Here is a 16,154-nt window from a genome sequence, read left to right as displayed (position 1 = left end):
CCCTGTTCTAGTAAATCTCCCTGCCCAAGCGCAGGAGACCTTATTGCATCCCAGACCAATGACCGTCCAATCTTTTCTTGAAAGTCTCCACTAATGGAGCACTCACACCTCCCGGAGACAAGCTGTTCTATTGATTAATTGGTTTTATTGCCAGGAAATTTCTCCTTGGTTCCAGATTGGATCTCTCTTTTTTTTTTTAACGAGCTTCCGCCCACTGCTTCTTGTCCTGCCCTCGTGCGCCAAGAATGACACCCCCCATCCAACTGTTCACCTGAACACCCCATCCCACACTTACCTTTGCCGTCCCCCCCAAGGGGAAACGCTCCCCCCTGACCGTGCTTCTGCATCTCATCTCCCCACGCTGCCCTGCTCCATCTCTCTTCACCTCAAATGCTTCCGATCCCAAGGAAGGAGAAATTCAGATGGCATCCAGCTGCCGTCTCATGCTGACGTCCTGGTTGCCATGGCGCCACCGAGTGATTGTTGAAGAGGATGGTTTTCTTTCGCAACAGTCACCCTGGGCCCCCTGACAATCATTAGAGTGGAAGAGGAAAGAAGGAAGAAAACCAGGAATGGCAAAGGAGACGGCATTTCTCTAGATTCAGTAAAACAATCAGGTTTTCAGGTTAAACTCTTATTTTTCGGCCTCTTAGAATTTCAGTCTATGCTCAATTCAGCCTCTTCCTGTGTTTTCTGAGAAGTCTGGCTTCATCTTCACTAAACTCATCTTTAAAGGATCAAAGCCGTTTTAGAACCCTTCTGTGGCCAAATGTCTATGAAATTCTCAGTCATCCAGGTCATAGTTGTATCAAAAGTGGTTTTTATTTTTTTTTGAAAAGGCAACAACTGGACTGATTTTTTTTTTTTTGAGGAAGACAACAACGTTTTTTGAGGAAGCGAAACGTCCTTCCTCAAAAAAAAAAAAAATAATTCCACCCACTTGCCTTTTCGAAAATAAAAATCACTTTTGATACGATCCTTTTATGGCTTCCCACAGTTACCAAGCACCAGGGCTGGACTTCAAAAATTTTAGCAAGGGGTTCTCTGGCTGGCTGCTGGGTGGACGTGGCCATGGTGGGGGTGGCCTAGTCAGCCTCCTGCATCATGGCTCCGGAGGCTTTCCTCAAGCCTCCAGAAGGGCAAAAACGGCCTCCCCAGGCTCCGGAGGCCCTCTGGAGGCTGGAAACAAGCCCATTTCCGGCCTTCCTGAAGTTCCAGTAGGCCCGTTTTTTGACCTCTTAGAGCCTCCATACGCGCCCTGCACTGGCCTGCATCCAAAACAGGCCACGTGGTGACTCCTAGGAGGGGAGGGGAGGGATGGGCGGAGCAAGCCAGGAGTGGGATTTGGGAGTTCTCTGAATTGCACAGAATCTTAGCTAGAGGTTCTGCCGAACCCCTGCAAACTTCCAGCAGCCCACCCCTGCCAAGCACATATATCTGGCTGACATTGTAGGTATATTCTTTTTGCTTGGTCTTGAGAAATCTTCCTTTTGCCTTAGTCATGTATGACTGGTAAAAGTTGGGCATACCGAAGCAATCAGATCGATGGATAAGACTTGAGGGATGCACCAGGGAATGGTTTCCACTTCTATTTGACCAACATGAAGGTTCTGGAATAGGACGACAACGCCTTTCTGCCCAGTTCCTCAAACCCAATCAAGTGTTTTTTCAGAGGTAACTCCACATCAAGATGCCATTACCTGGGATAATGCATTAAATATAGCAGTGATGATTATTAGAGTCCTTCACTTTGAATTAACAAACAGCATTATCCCACTGAGGTTGTTGGATGGGAAAAATAATTAAATAATGCATGCTCCACTTTATTTTCTTTGTCAGAAGGGGTTATTCTGCCCCAAACCTGATTATAAATAAAAGTTACCAGATCAAATTATGTTCTACTGAATTCTGTGGCCCACTACCAGGATATGAGCCATTGTTCTGTCCCCAACCCCACGCACACACACCAACAGACGTTCAGGAGTTAAAGACCAAACCAGCTGGCAAAATCCTTTTCCTTATGATAACGGAACTTGGCAACAACCTAGTGGCTGCCTGCCCAGAGTTTATTATTTACAAAGAGGAGAGATAATTTCTCCCCACTTCTGATACATCAAAGGAAAGCAGCTCAATAATTACAATCAAGTCCAGAGATAATCCAGTCTTAAAGCAAAAGTCCGGCAATGCAGAATGGCGTGGAAGCTTTCAGCTTTGTTCGTCACAAGGTTTGACTGGCCACCACGCTCCCTTTTATATTCTGTGGGGTGTGGTCCAGTGACTCAGCCTAATCTCGGGCACGCCCTTTCTTCTGTTGCGCGCGCTTATCTCTGCGATGCTGGCATGGGTCCAGCCAAGACTCATTACCCTCATCACTGTCCATCTGTGGCTGCGTGGACGTGCTTGGCCCTGGCCCTATCTCTTGCCCTTTGGCGGACACCGAAGGCATTGCCAGAGAGGAGGGTCCTGGAGAGGGAGGCCTTGCCAACTCCTCCCCTTCACTCTCGGAGTCCTCTCCTGACGATGACACAGGCTCCGGTAATGGAGCCACAACAGCCATTCAGAACCGGGCTGTGGGAGTGTTGGCTGAGCATGTGCACGGGTGAGCATCTCCACTTGTGCAAGCAGTGGGAAAGCGTGTGCATACATGCTCCATTTGCATGAGCAGTGAGCACAGTTGCCCACCGGACACACAAATAGAGCTGCACATGCATATGCACATGCCTGCCACTCACACAGAACCAGGGGTGGGCTGCTGGGGGTTTGCAGGGGTTCAGGAGAACCTCTAGCTAAGATTCTGTGCAGTTCGGAGAACCCCCAAATCCCACTCCTGGCTGGCCCTGCCCGCCCCTGCCCTCCCCTCCCAAGAGTTCCCACGTGGCCCGTTTTGGATGCAGGTAAGTGCAGGGCACGCGTGAAATCTCAGGGAGGGCGAAAAATGGGCCTACCGGAAGTTCAGGAAGGCTGGAAACAGGCCCTTCGGAGGGCCTCCAGAGCCTGGGGAGGCCGTTTTCGCCCTCCCGGAGGCTCGAGGAAAGCCTCTGGAGCCTGGGGAGGGCAAAAACGCCCCCCCCACCATGGTGCAGGAGGCCGACTAGGCCACGCCCACCATGGCCATGCCCACCCAGCAACTGGGCAGAGAACCTCTTGCTAAAAAATTTGAAGCCCACCCCTGCGCAGAATCCTCTCCCCTGCACCAGTCTGCAAAAATGGAAGGGTTGGAGAACCCTGGAGATTTTCAAGGCCCCTTCCAACTCTATTGTTGTACTCTATAATGGGAGGTTGATCATAGTTGTTCCCAGACTCCACATCTATGGAGATTCTCCACCATCCATGTCATGGTTGTCCCAAAGGTGCTTTTCCAAAGGGCAACTGGATTTCCTTGATTTTTTTTTACTTTGAAAACTGAATGAACCGAAGAAGCTTCTTCGATGAGCAGGCAAATGTTTTCAAAGGAAATTATAAGAAAGTCTAGTTGCCTTTTGAAAAAGCATCTCCCAGACTCCATACGCAAAAAACAATTGGTGAGGCATCTGGAGGACATCCATTCTGATATATTTGGTCTCTGGAGACACAGTCTTGCCAACAAATACCGAGGATGGAGCGGAGACCATGCATGAGAAATTTCTCTAATGGTTTGATGTGCCTTTATCACAGAGTCCAGCATTCACATCATATATGAGAGAAGGAATCACTACAGCTCCGTAGACTTTCAACTTTGTGGAAATACAGATGTTGTCTTGACTGAGCATTCTAGTATGCAGCTGTCCAGAGGTGGTATTCAGCCACTTTGGACTGGTTCGGGCGAATTGGTAGTGACGACCTGCGGATGGGCCCGCCCACTTGCCGGGCGCAATCCTGTTCTATATCAATGTGTTTTTAATGCTGCCGCATGCGCAGACAGTGCGTGTAAGCAAACTGCCATGTTTTGTGATGCCACATGCATGCACAGATGGTGCGCGCATGCATTTCCGGTGCTGGGCGGTGCTGGTTGCCCACCTCTGTGCGTGAAGCCCACCTCTGTAGTATAAAATACTATATATAAAATATATAAAATACTATACTAATACTAATACTAATACTATATATAAAATATATAAAAAGTATAAAATACTTTTCCAACCCTAAATTATCACATTGATAGCATTTGCGTTCCAGGTTAATTCTCAATTTGAATCAATCTAATTTCAATGGGTTAACCTATGACCACAATGTTTCTTGACACTATTATTGTCAGGGAATTGCACAGCCAGTGTTCAAATGGAGTCAGAAACGCTGACACGAACTTGTAGTTTTATATAAATGAATATATTTTATATTTAAATTTACAGCAGACGAGATAGTCAGGAACATCATGAGGTAAATCACAAAATGGCATTCAGAGCACCCAGAAGAAGAAAAAGGCGGGAAAAAGGGAAACTCCCCCTTTCCCCTACAGCAACCAATCATAGCGTAGATTGCCTCATGCAGAAGCACATTATTACATCATGAGATAAATTGTCAGGTAAATCACAGAATGTAGCGCATATACGAAAAGAAAAAGACGGGAAAAAGGGAAACTCCCCCTTTCTCCTACAGCAACCAATCATAGTGTAGATTGCCCCATGCGCCCATCACTACATCATGAGATAAATCATTAGGTAAATCACAGAAGATAGAACACATACAAAAAAAAAAAAAAGGTGGGAAAAAGGGAAACTCCCCCTTTCACCTATACCAACCAATAATAACATAGATTACCTCATGCAAGATCCTGCACTCTCCAACCAATCAACTACAACTCTGTGTTCTGGCCCAATATACCTTTTACTGTTCCAGCTATTAAATATCTTAGCAATTCTTGCCAAGAAAGAGTTTTAATAAATATTTCATCCGATGTTTGTGGGTAAACATCCTTTGAACGGAAATGATATCTGACATGAATTCACCACCTCTTTCCATGAATTTTTTGTTTGGAATGCAGGTCTTTTGTCACCCAGCCGAACCCACAAGATCACTCACAAGATCCCCGAACTCCAATTTTTCCCTCTGCTGCCGGTACAAAAAAAGGCAGGGTCATTGTCGGAGCAAATGTCCAAGAAATTGTAAACTGAGCCCTGGTTTTCTCACATGCCACATTTGTGATGGCAATAAAAACTACCAAGTCACCACCTCAAAGCTTGAGGAGCAATCTGAGTCAATCAGATTTGCACATTAAGGTGGACCACTATAGTCATTCGTGATAATTTTAAAAAATGGTGGAATGTCACCAAGAGTATAAAATTCCAGTTTTGTTGCAATATTAAAGAGGAGAAGCTGACAAATGTTGGGGTTCCTGAATAGAATATATCTAGTAACAGATTAACAGACTTGGAAGGGACCTTGTAGGTCATCTAGTCCAACCCCCACCCAAGCAGGTGGCCTACACCATTTCTGACAAATGACAGTCCAATCTCTTCTTGAAAGCCTCCAGGGATGAAGCTCCCGCAACTTCTGAAGGCAACTCCTCTTCCATTTGTTGATTGTTCTCACTGTCAGAAAATTTATCCTTATTTCTAGGTTGAATCTCTCCTTGTTCAGTTTCCATCCATTATTCCTTGTCTGGCCTTCAGGTGCTTTGGAAAATAGCTTGACCCCTTCCTCTCTGTGGCAGCCCTTCAAATATTGGAACACTGCTATTATGTCTTCCATAGTCTTTCTCTTCACTAGACTAGCCATGCCCAGTTCCTGCAATTGTTCATTGTTTGTTTTAGCCTCTAGTCCCATAATCATCCTGGTTCCTCTTCTCTGCACTCTTTCTAGAGTCTCAGCATCTTTTTTATAATGTGATGACCAAAACTGGATGCAGCATTCTAGGTATACTGTATATACTACTGTATACATAGTATATACCACTAAGACTAGTAATGACTGATTGTAGATATTCCCCCCTCCTTTTTTTCCTCCGTTCCCCACCAAGCTTGCTGAATCTTTCCTACAACCTGGCTGAGAACATACTGTTCCATGCAGTGAATTTATTATATCTTCACAACAGTTCTTGCAACCGGTCCTGTAAACAGTCCCAGTTTCACCCTCCATGAGCAACTTTAAGGAGTTTAAGCATGCACATCCAAGCAGAGATTCATCACCAAAACTGGAAGGAGAAGAAGAAAATGAATCATAAAACAAAACTACAAATGTGGCCAAAAAAAACAAATAAACCCCTAATGGAAAAGTATTGCATTGCACAATTATATGTAGATCCACCAGGTGAAGCTGTAGGACTGTTCATTAAATCCAACGGATGACAGGAACTCAGTTACGTTTGCTGGCTTACAGGAAATACCCCCCCCCCTTTTTTTTTTTTAAAAAAAAATCTGTTTATGGAATATTTTGTTGCTCGATTTTGTTATTTCACTGTAAAACAACCTGAGTTGCAAACACAGAGTTATAAAAGGAGCTTCTTATATGTAGTATAAGATATATAAAAGACATTAATGGTGAGCCAGCAAAAATGATAAAAGGACACTCAAAAATCAACGAGGAAAATATTGCCTAAAGAGACTCTTACGAACATAGCAATCAAAATCAGATACATTTTTTTTCAGGTATTGATTCCTGATATGCAAAACTTTGCACCTTTAACATAAGTTTTCCTGCATGAGTTTTCCTGCATCAAAAACGTCATCAAAAAAGCACAACAAAGAATGTTCTTTCTGTGCCAACTCAGAAAGCTCAAACTGCCGAAAGAGCTGCTGATCCAGTTCTACAGAGGAATTATGGAGTCTGTCATCTGCACCTCCGTAACTGTCTGGTTTGGCTCTGCAACCCAACAAGACAGACACGGACTTCAGAGGATAATTAGAACTGCAGAAAAAACAATGGCTACCAACCTGCCTTCTATTGAGGACCTGCATAGTGCATGAGTCAAAAAGAGGGCTGTGAAAATATTTACAGACCCCTTGCATCCTGGACATAAATTGTTTTAACTCCTACCCTCAAAAAGGACGCTATAGAGCACTGCACACCAGAACAACTAGACACAAGAACAGATTTTTCCCGAACGCCATCACTCTGCTAAACAAATAATTCCCTCAACACTGTCAAACTATTTACTAAGTCTGCACTACTATTAATCTTCTCATCGTTCCTATCACCCATCTCCTCCCACTTATGACTGCATGACTGTAACCTTGTTGCTGGTATCCTTAAGATTTATATTGACTGTTTACCTATGACTATCATTAAGTGTTGTACCTTATGATTCTTGATGAACGTATCTTTTCTTTTTATGTACACTTTATGTGCACCAAGACAAATTCCTTGTGTGTCTAGTCATACTTGGCCAATAAAAAATTCTATTCTATTCTATTCTATTCTATTCTATGAGAAAAGCTCAAATTCATTAAACAGCACGTGTACAGGTAGTCCTTGACTTACAGCCAATAATTCAGCAACCATTCAAAGTTACAAGACACTAAAAAAAAGTGAAAAAGTTTTTCACATGACCGTTGCAGCCTCCGCCATGGTCACATGATCAAAATTTGGCTGTTTGGCAAACTGGCATGTATTTATGACAGTTGTACTATCCCGGGATCATAGGATCACCATTTGTGTGACTTTCCCAGCCAGCTTCCCACAAGCAAAGTCAGTGGTCATTAAGCAAATCCACATTTGCTTAATGTGAGAGAAAAGTTATTTCTTAATTGCTGTGCCTATTAATGGCTTTTGGAATGGACAAGTAAATAAGTCAATCAGAAAGCAGCTAATGGGTTTGAATCTCCTGGGCTCTTATGTTCCCTCCCCTAACTGTCACCGTTGACAGTATAAAAGGAGATTCTTGACAGAAAACCGTTGGCAGTTCAGCTCTTCTGTTAGAAAACTGTGGGCAGTTTGGAAGTCAGAAGAGCAGTTCTGATGCAGTTTTGATGGTTTACAAGACTCTTTCTTCTGAGGAAGAATAGACAGAACTAACATCGCTTAGAGCGATTACATTATATATATAATATAGCTGACAGGATATTTATTGTTATATTAATAAAAACATTTATTGTTAACTGCTTCAGAGGCTCATTTGTTAAAGTAGATCGTAATAGAGAGAAAGGTTTACGGTACATTGATTTATTTCCTCCATGACACTTAATGACCATAAGTTTCACTTAACAACGGTGGCAAAAAAAGATTGTAGAAAGGGACAAAACTCGTTTAACAACTGCCTTGCTTAGCAATGGAAATTTTGGGCTCAGTTGTAGTCGTAAGTCAAGGATTATCAGTAATAATGAAGGAAAGATGAAGTTATTTTGTTTGTCATTATACAGTGGTGGCCAAGATTGTGGAAGCCTTTTGGGAAAAGTGTATTTTCTAAAACTAGTTAATAACACCACTTTTTTTTGGAGTAGTACCATAAAATTATATATCAATGAAAAGATAATTTAATCAAGAATAGAATGCAATAATTTTTATGGAGGATTTGCTATTAGAATAGCAGTTACAGTATAAAGAAGAAAAGTGAAACATGTAGAAAAAACAAAATATACAAAAATGATCACCATAGAAAAAACGAGATATACAAACATTATCACGTCAGTTAATAGTTAGTTGGGTAACCTTCAGTATGAATCATGGCCTTACAACATCTTCCCATGGAGTGAACCAAGTCTTTTAGTTCTGCGTGAATGTGAAACCAAGATTGAATGATTGCTTCTATTAACTGGGTTTTATTGCTGGGTTTTATTAACTAACAAGTTTCTTTAGTCGGCTCCATAGATTTTCAATTGGGTTAAGGTCATTCCAGCAGTGGAATATGATTATCTTGAATCTTTTCCTTCCCCCCCCAAAAAAGTGGTGTTATTAGCCATCAAACCTCAAAAATACACTTTCCCCAAAAGGTTTCCACAATTTTGGCCACTACTGTATAAGGATCAAGCAGGACATTGTGTGAGAGAGAGCACCCCCAACAGACAAGATAATGGTCATGACTGCAGAAAGACATCCCCCTTATTTAATGAGTCAAACAACCTTAAAGAATGTTGTGATACAATGGTAAAGAGCAACATTCTGCGGTGCATTTGTGCAAATGGGCGTGCATGAAATCTGGAATACGTGAGACTGCACTGATGTATAAAGCAGTAGAGATTTAATTGTGCTGTCTTTTTAAAATTCCAAACCAGCACCAGACACCACTGGCAGTCCTCACAGCCAGAAAGATTTGCTCCAAAAGATTTCAGCTTAGGCAGTGTGTGTAAAATAAAAGAATGTGAAGAAGACAAAAGATGCCTATACAAACAATCCATAGCCCTTAGTGAACAGGGTGAAGAAAAGTGTCTGGAGATAGGACAAAAGTGTTAACTCCAACTAGCCAAGCTTGAGTAGACTAATTAAGCCTTTTACAGGTAGTCTGTAACTTACAACTGTTTAGTGACTGTTTGAAATTACAACAGCATTAAAAAAAGTGACTTACTGTTGTGGTCCACTAGCGGCCTGTGCGGATTGTGGCTGATCCCCGACGATGAGGAGGCTGGTGTGGGGTTGCGCCAGCAGCCTGCGCAGCTGGCGTTCGCGTCGGACAGCGAGGAGGCTGAAGAGGATGTGGTGCCAGAGGCAGAGACTCAGCCAGGGTCTTCAGAACCTCCAGAGGCTCCTTCAAGTGGAGAGAGCGAAGTGGAGGAGCCTCTCCTCAATGCTCGAGCACACAGGGCTGCCAAAAGGCAGGAGTGGCTACTCAGGAGGAGGAGGTCTCCTCGAGAGTAAGGCTTGAGGATAATTGGCCACTCCCTTAGCCTATTTAAGTCGCACACAGTTAGGAATTTCTTGCTGGAAACAACGTGTAATTATTACAAAGCATTTTGGAGAGTGAGTGTCTTATCTTGTTTTCTGGGCTGGTTGCCAACCTTTGCCGGACTTTGTTTATTCTTGGTACGTTATAACTTTGATAAGGACCGTTGATGTGTGTCACAATCCTTGGGAATCCGGAACTGGGGCAGAACACTTACAACTGTTGATCATAGGGATTCTGCAATAGTCATAAGTGTGGAAAAAACAGTCGTAAGTCAAAACTTACGACTGTTGCAGCATCCCTATAGTCATGTGATCAAAGTGCAGATGGTTGGCAACTGACATGTACTTATGACGGTTGGGGTGTCCACCTTTTGTGACCTTCTGACAAGCAAAGTCAACAGAGAAGTCAGATTCACTTAACAACCGTATTACTAACTTAATAATTGCAGTGCATCAATACTTACCGATAGATTTGAAAATAATATATAAAATTAATGAGTGTACGGAATCAGATAGATTAACTAGATTGATCAATAGTAAAAAAGATTCAGAATTTTATAACAGTTGGAAAGTATGGTATGATTGGGTCCAGAAAAGGTGGGATAGAATAGATATATGATGATGTATATATATGATGGCAAATATGTATGTATAAAGGAATGATTTTATATTTATGGACAATGTAATCACATTATACCAGGGTGGCAGGATTGTATATTTTATTTGTGTATTGGTGTATAGAATATATTAATAAAAATTTATAAAAAATAATAATAATTGCAGTGCATCACTTAACAACTGTGGCAAGAGAAGTTGTAAAACAGGGATGGGTTCCACTTACCTTTACTACCAGTTTGCAATGGGAGCGCACGCTCTAACCATTCACTAAAATGAATATTTGTAACTCAAGGACTACTTATATAAGGCTTGGATTGCTGCATTCTGCCGAAGGCAGATCTGGGCATCCAGAGTTTTTATCTTGTCAGCAGTACGGCAATTTCTTTAGTTGTATGTTTCCTATCAATTCCTGTTGCTCCTTCTGCACGTGGGCGATGAGTATCAGAAGAGGTGAGGTTTATTGCTGTGCCTGTCAGAAGGCTGACAATCATTAATCTTGCCAGATACTACCAAAAAAAAAAAAAAAAAATTGATTGGTTAGGCTAGCCAGGGACAAAGACAGAACAGACTGTTCAATGATGTTACACCAAGATAGTACATTAGAGACATTTATGTTCCCAGCAGGAAATTGCTTGCTATTCTACAAAAAACCTTGATAGCTCTTTTTCGCAAATGCCTACTCCTTCCCCTTAAAAGCTATTCAGGTTTTTTTAATCGTTATTATACCTTGGTAGGAATTTCCACAGTCTCTTCCATGAGTCTCTTCCATGGTGAAGCACTAATTCTTTTTATTTATCTTTCCTTTCCTAGTATGATAAGAATTGGAGAAAATACCATATCCTTTCCCCTGAAATCAGGGTCAAATTATTATTATTATTATTATTATTATTATTATTATTATTATTATTATTATTATTAATTAAATTTATATACCGCCCTACTCCAGAAGGACTCAGGGTGGTGAACAGCCAAGATAAAATACACATAGTACAAATTATTAAAAACCATTTAAAATATATGAAATACCATGGCCCGAAAACAAATTTAGCAGGTTCTGACAGGTTCTGGAGAACTGGTAGCGGAAATTATGAGTAGTTCGGAGAACCGACAAATACCATCTCTGGCTGGCCCCAGAGTGGGGTGGGAATGGGGATTTTGCAGTATCCTTCCCCTGGAGTGGGGTGGGAATGGGGATTTTGCAGTATCCTTCCCCTGGAGTGGGGTGGAAATGGGGATTTTGCAGTATCCTTCCCCTGGAGTGGGGTGGAAATGGAGATTTTGCAGTATACTTCCCCTGGAGTGAGGTGGAAATGGAGATTTTGCAGTATCCTTCCCCTGCCACACCAAGCCACGCCCACCAACCACACCACACCCACAGAACCGGTAGTAAAAAAATTTGAATCCCACCACTGCCTGAAATCCATAATTTTATAATCCTCTATGTCAGCACTTTTCAGTGTTAGTAACTTTGAAATACAGATTTAACTGATTAACAGAGTTGGACGGGACCTTATAGGTCATCTAGTCCAACCCCCCACTCAAGCAGGAGACCCTACACCATTTCTGACAAATGGGAAACATGTGCACTTAACTCCCAGAATTCCCCACCGAGCATGCTTTTAAGATGTATAGACTTCAATTTCCAGAATTTCCCGGGTAGCATGCTGGCTAGAGAATTCTGGAAATTGAAATCCACATATCATAAACTTACTGAAGTTGGGAAACGCTGCTCTAAGTTATGTAATATTTATTTTATTTTTTACTGTTGTTTGATCCTATTATAAGACATAAGAAATAACATGCTGTTTAGATCAAGTTAATTTATACTGCATTCTCTAGCAATTATTAACGCACTGATATTTAGATAACTTAAAACGTTTAAACAGAGGTAGGTGTGACATAATGTAACAACTAGTTCACCCAGCACAGAAAATGTGAGCGTGCGTGTGCCTTCTGCGGCTTCAAAAACATGGCGATATAGGTCAGGATAGCGCTGGGACGGGTGGGCAGTAGGCCACCCGCTGGTCGGAACTACCGGTTCGCCTGAATCCATCCGAACTGGCAGAAGCCCACCTCTGCGTTTAAAGATAGAGAAAAAGATGCTTACCAATAGTCCCTGCTTTAATGACTGGTCGCTTATTAACCGTTCCCAGTTACCACGGAACTCCAAAAGCAGGGGTGAAATCCAGCAGGTTCTCACAGGTTCTGGAGAACCGGTAGCGGAAATTTTGAGTAGTTTGGAGAACCGGCAAATACCACCTCTGGCTGGCCCCAGAGTGGGGAGGGAATGGGGATTTTGCAGTATCCTTCCTGTGGAGTGGGGAGGGAATGGGGATTTTGCAGTATCCTTCCCCTGGAGTGGGGTGGGAATGGGGATTTGGCAGTATCCTTCCCGTGGAGTAGGGTGGGAATGGAGATTTTGCAGTATCTTTCCCCTGCCACGCCCACCAAGCCACACCATGCCCATCAAGCCACACCCACAGAACCGGTAGCAAAAAAAAATTTGGATTTCACCACTGCCCAAAAGATACTTATGACTCAGGTCTGGGGTTACGATGGCAGTACCCACCCCCATGTGGTCATGTGACTGCCTTTTGAGCACTTTGACAGCCAGTTGCAATATTCTGTAGTCGCGTGATGAAATCTACATTTTATTTTTTTTTGCAGGAAACTTCCCAGCGAGAAAACCACCATTGACTTAACTTAATGCCAGTGGTGGGATTCAGCCGGTTCGCACCACTTCGGGAGAACCGGTTGTTAACTTTCTGAGCAGTTTGGCAAACTGGTTGTTGGAAGAAATCATTAGGGCAGAGAACCGGTTGTTAAATTACTTGAATCCCACCACTGCTTAATGCAAACTACCAAAACGATTATAAAATCAGGTCAGTCACATAGTTGTCTCAGCGTAAGACTTTCTGACTTATGACAGAAATTCTGGACTCCGTTAGTGTCGTAAATTGAGAGCTGCCTGTATGTCAGTGTTAACTACAATCTTGAAATGTCAATATCAATAAGCATATGGTTGTTTCGATTTTGCATCCACAATTAAATACAACATTGATAAAACAATTGTAAATTACATCAAAATATTTGATGTACAATAGAGGTTTTTGTCTTAAGCTGAAAATGTAATATGCCGTCTTCTCTTTTTGCTGCTGATTGTTGTTTGTGCATGTAAAAGAAAAAAATAGAAAAACAAGCAAAAAAGTTTTTTAAACAGAAATTTTAAAAAAGACTATTTGATTTTTAATTTCCCCCTTTATGTGCTTCTACTAATTTGTGGTTTTTATAAACATTTAGGCCCCCTTAGAAAGCAAGCTTTAATATATTTGCTGCGCTGCATAATAAATTGTATGGAGAGGAACCGTTCTTCCTTAAATGATTTGTTATTTTCTTATAACACTTTCCTCCTCTTCATTTATTTGTAATTTTCTTCTCTTACTTATTTTCTAAATTTAAATGCTGTCTCCTTTCCCAGGAGAGCATTCCTCTCCACTCCACTCTCCACTCCCTTGTTCCCTCTCTGCAATTTCCTCCTTGAAATGAGATGTCACTATTGATTAACATTTTTAAAAAGGGATTTATTTTTGAATCTGTGCTCCAAAATTGGAGGCAAATAGGCATAATTATGAACAGATTTCTAAAGCTAGGGAAGAAATTTGTTCTTTTCCATTTGAAAACTCTTTACACTACTGAGGTACCTTCTGATTTTTCTGGAGCTCTGGACCATGGGGGGAAAATGCTTCACTGTTTGTATAAAATGTAAGTCTGGGTGAACAGACCTGCCCTCACATCAGAGTGGCTCATACAATCAAGCCATCAGTGGTTGCCCAGTCCAATTTTGAGTGATCCTGCAGAGAAATCCTTAGTTGTATCATTCGTTCGAACTGTGTGTTGCTGAATCTCTCCTCATGATGAGGAACATTGTAATGTTTTATCTAGCTGGCTTATCAACATCATATAGAAATCATCCTCTTTTAACAACCCCATAATTCCTTGCGGGGTGGAGTCCGGGCAACTGAATGGAGCTGAGAGTGTTTACTGGCCGGATGCCTTTCCTGTTGCCAACGTGGAGGTTTTTTTCTCCCCAGCAAATATATTCTCACTGAACTCACAGCCTTCTGATTGTGCGGTGAGAGCTCCACCTCTAGGCCACCACACCACTCATCAACATCATGTAGAACTGATGAGAGCTTAATCTTTTAGCCATCTGATTCAAGCACAGCAAATTTATTCCACTGAATTTAGGAAGTGCCTTTTCCCTTCCCTTCCCTTCCCTTCCCTTCCCTTCCCATCTCTTCCAGCTACAATTCCAAGAGAACTCTAATAATTACTGCTATGGCCAACATTTGAAAATTGTGTGAGGCCCCAGACCAAAGATTAGAAAGACAAACAACACCCTGGGAAGCATTGTTATTTTGCAGAAATCTAATTCTGGTAAGTTCCTGGCAGAGAAGGTGTGGAATTTCATATTTTGCGAGGAACATATTAACAGGGCAGTCAGTTCTGAACTTCCTCATCTCTCTGCCACATCTACAGACAAAACAATCCGTTGGCATCCATCGCTGCGGATGTCTGAAGCTTTTGCCAGGATATCTGAACACCTGCCAAGAACTTGGGTGGAGTCAGAAACGAATAGGTCAACTGGGGTTACAAATGTTTACAACTGCCAGGCTAATTTTCTAAACTTTTCAGTTAGCGGACCTACGGAAGAGCATTTAATTCATAACCCCCATCAGAAAGCAAGTGGAACGCATCGAACAAATATTCAGAGCAACGGCCTCTCGTATTTAAATCTTAAAATTAAATATGTGGACTAGCTTACACTGAGGAACCTTTCTGTTGAGGTTCACAGTTAAAGAGGGGATGACTTTGGAACCTATCTGGATGGTATGATTAGTGTCGGTCACCTGGATTTGTAGCTGGGATATGTAGTTGAAACTGCTTTGGTTACCTGAGTGAAGGAGGAAGTCTTTCTTGTTGGTAGTACAATAATAATCTCTTCAAACATTAGGAGAAGCTTTAGTAGTTCCTCAGGATGTGATTCACAATGGAAATTGAGTGGTGAACTTTGTTAAACAACAAAGCTGGATGGACAAATGAAGCCGTCTCCTTCCCACGGGTTCATCTCAAGTCACACACTTTGTATACTGGATAATTTAGGCCTCCCCTAGCTATTAGAATTGCTTAAGAAAGTTACAGATGTGTGGACTGCAACTCCCAGAATTCCCCATGCTGGCTGGGGAATTCTGGGAGTTGAAGTCCACACATCTTAAAGTTGCCAAGGCTGAGAAACACTGGATTACAGTAAATGGAATAATCCCATCTATTTCTAAAAGGTTAGAACACATAACTATATCAGTGGTGAGTTCCTCCCGGTTCAGCCCGGTTCGGCCGAGCCGGTAGTGGTGCCAATATGACATCACCGAACCGGTTCTCTTTGTCCGGGAGCTGGGCCCTCCCGCCCGCGCGTTATTCTTACCTTTTATTTCTTCTTTTTTAGGCCAGCTGGTAGGTGTGGCAGAGTGGATTGCCGCACCTCAGCTGGGCAGATTCCCAATGCGCTTGCATGGAGCGCAAGTTTGGCACGCATGCGAGCGAAGCGAAGCGCGCACACGAAGAGAACCGGTAGTAAAGCCGGTTAGAACCCACCACTGAACTATATGTAGCTATCAGGTTGTAAACAGTGTCTCTAAAAATGCCAAGCATAATCCAAATCCGCGTTAAAAAAAAATTAAAAGACTTGGTACAAGCCATAAATGCTACTTGAACAACTCTGCTTCCAGCCTCCCTGGACAGCAGTT

Source organism: Pituophis catenifer, unplaced genomic scaffold, assembly GCF_029215685.1.
Source record: "Pituophis catenifer annectens isolate HBS135680 unplaced genomic scaffold, rPitCat1.0.hap2 SCAF_7, whole genome shotgun sequence".
Taxonomy (NCBI): domain Eukaryota; kingdom Metazoa; phylum Chordata; class Lepidosauria; order Squamata; family Colubridae; genus Pituophis; species Pituophis catenifer.
The sequence above is the reverse complement of the archived record's forward strand: the minus strand, read 5'-3'. Positions refer to the sequence as shown.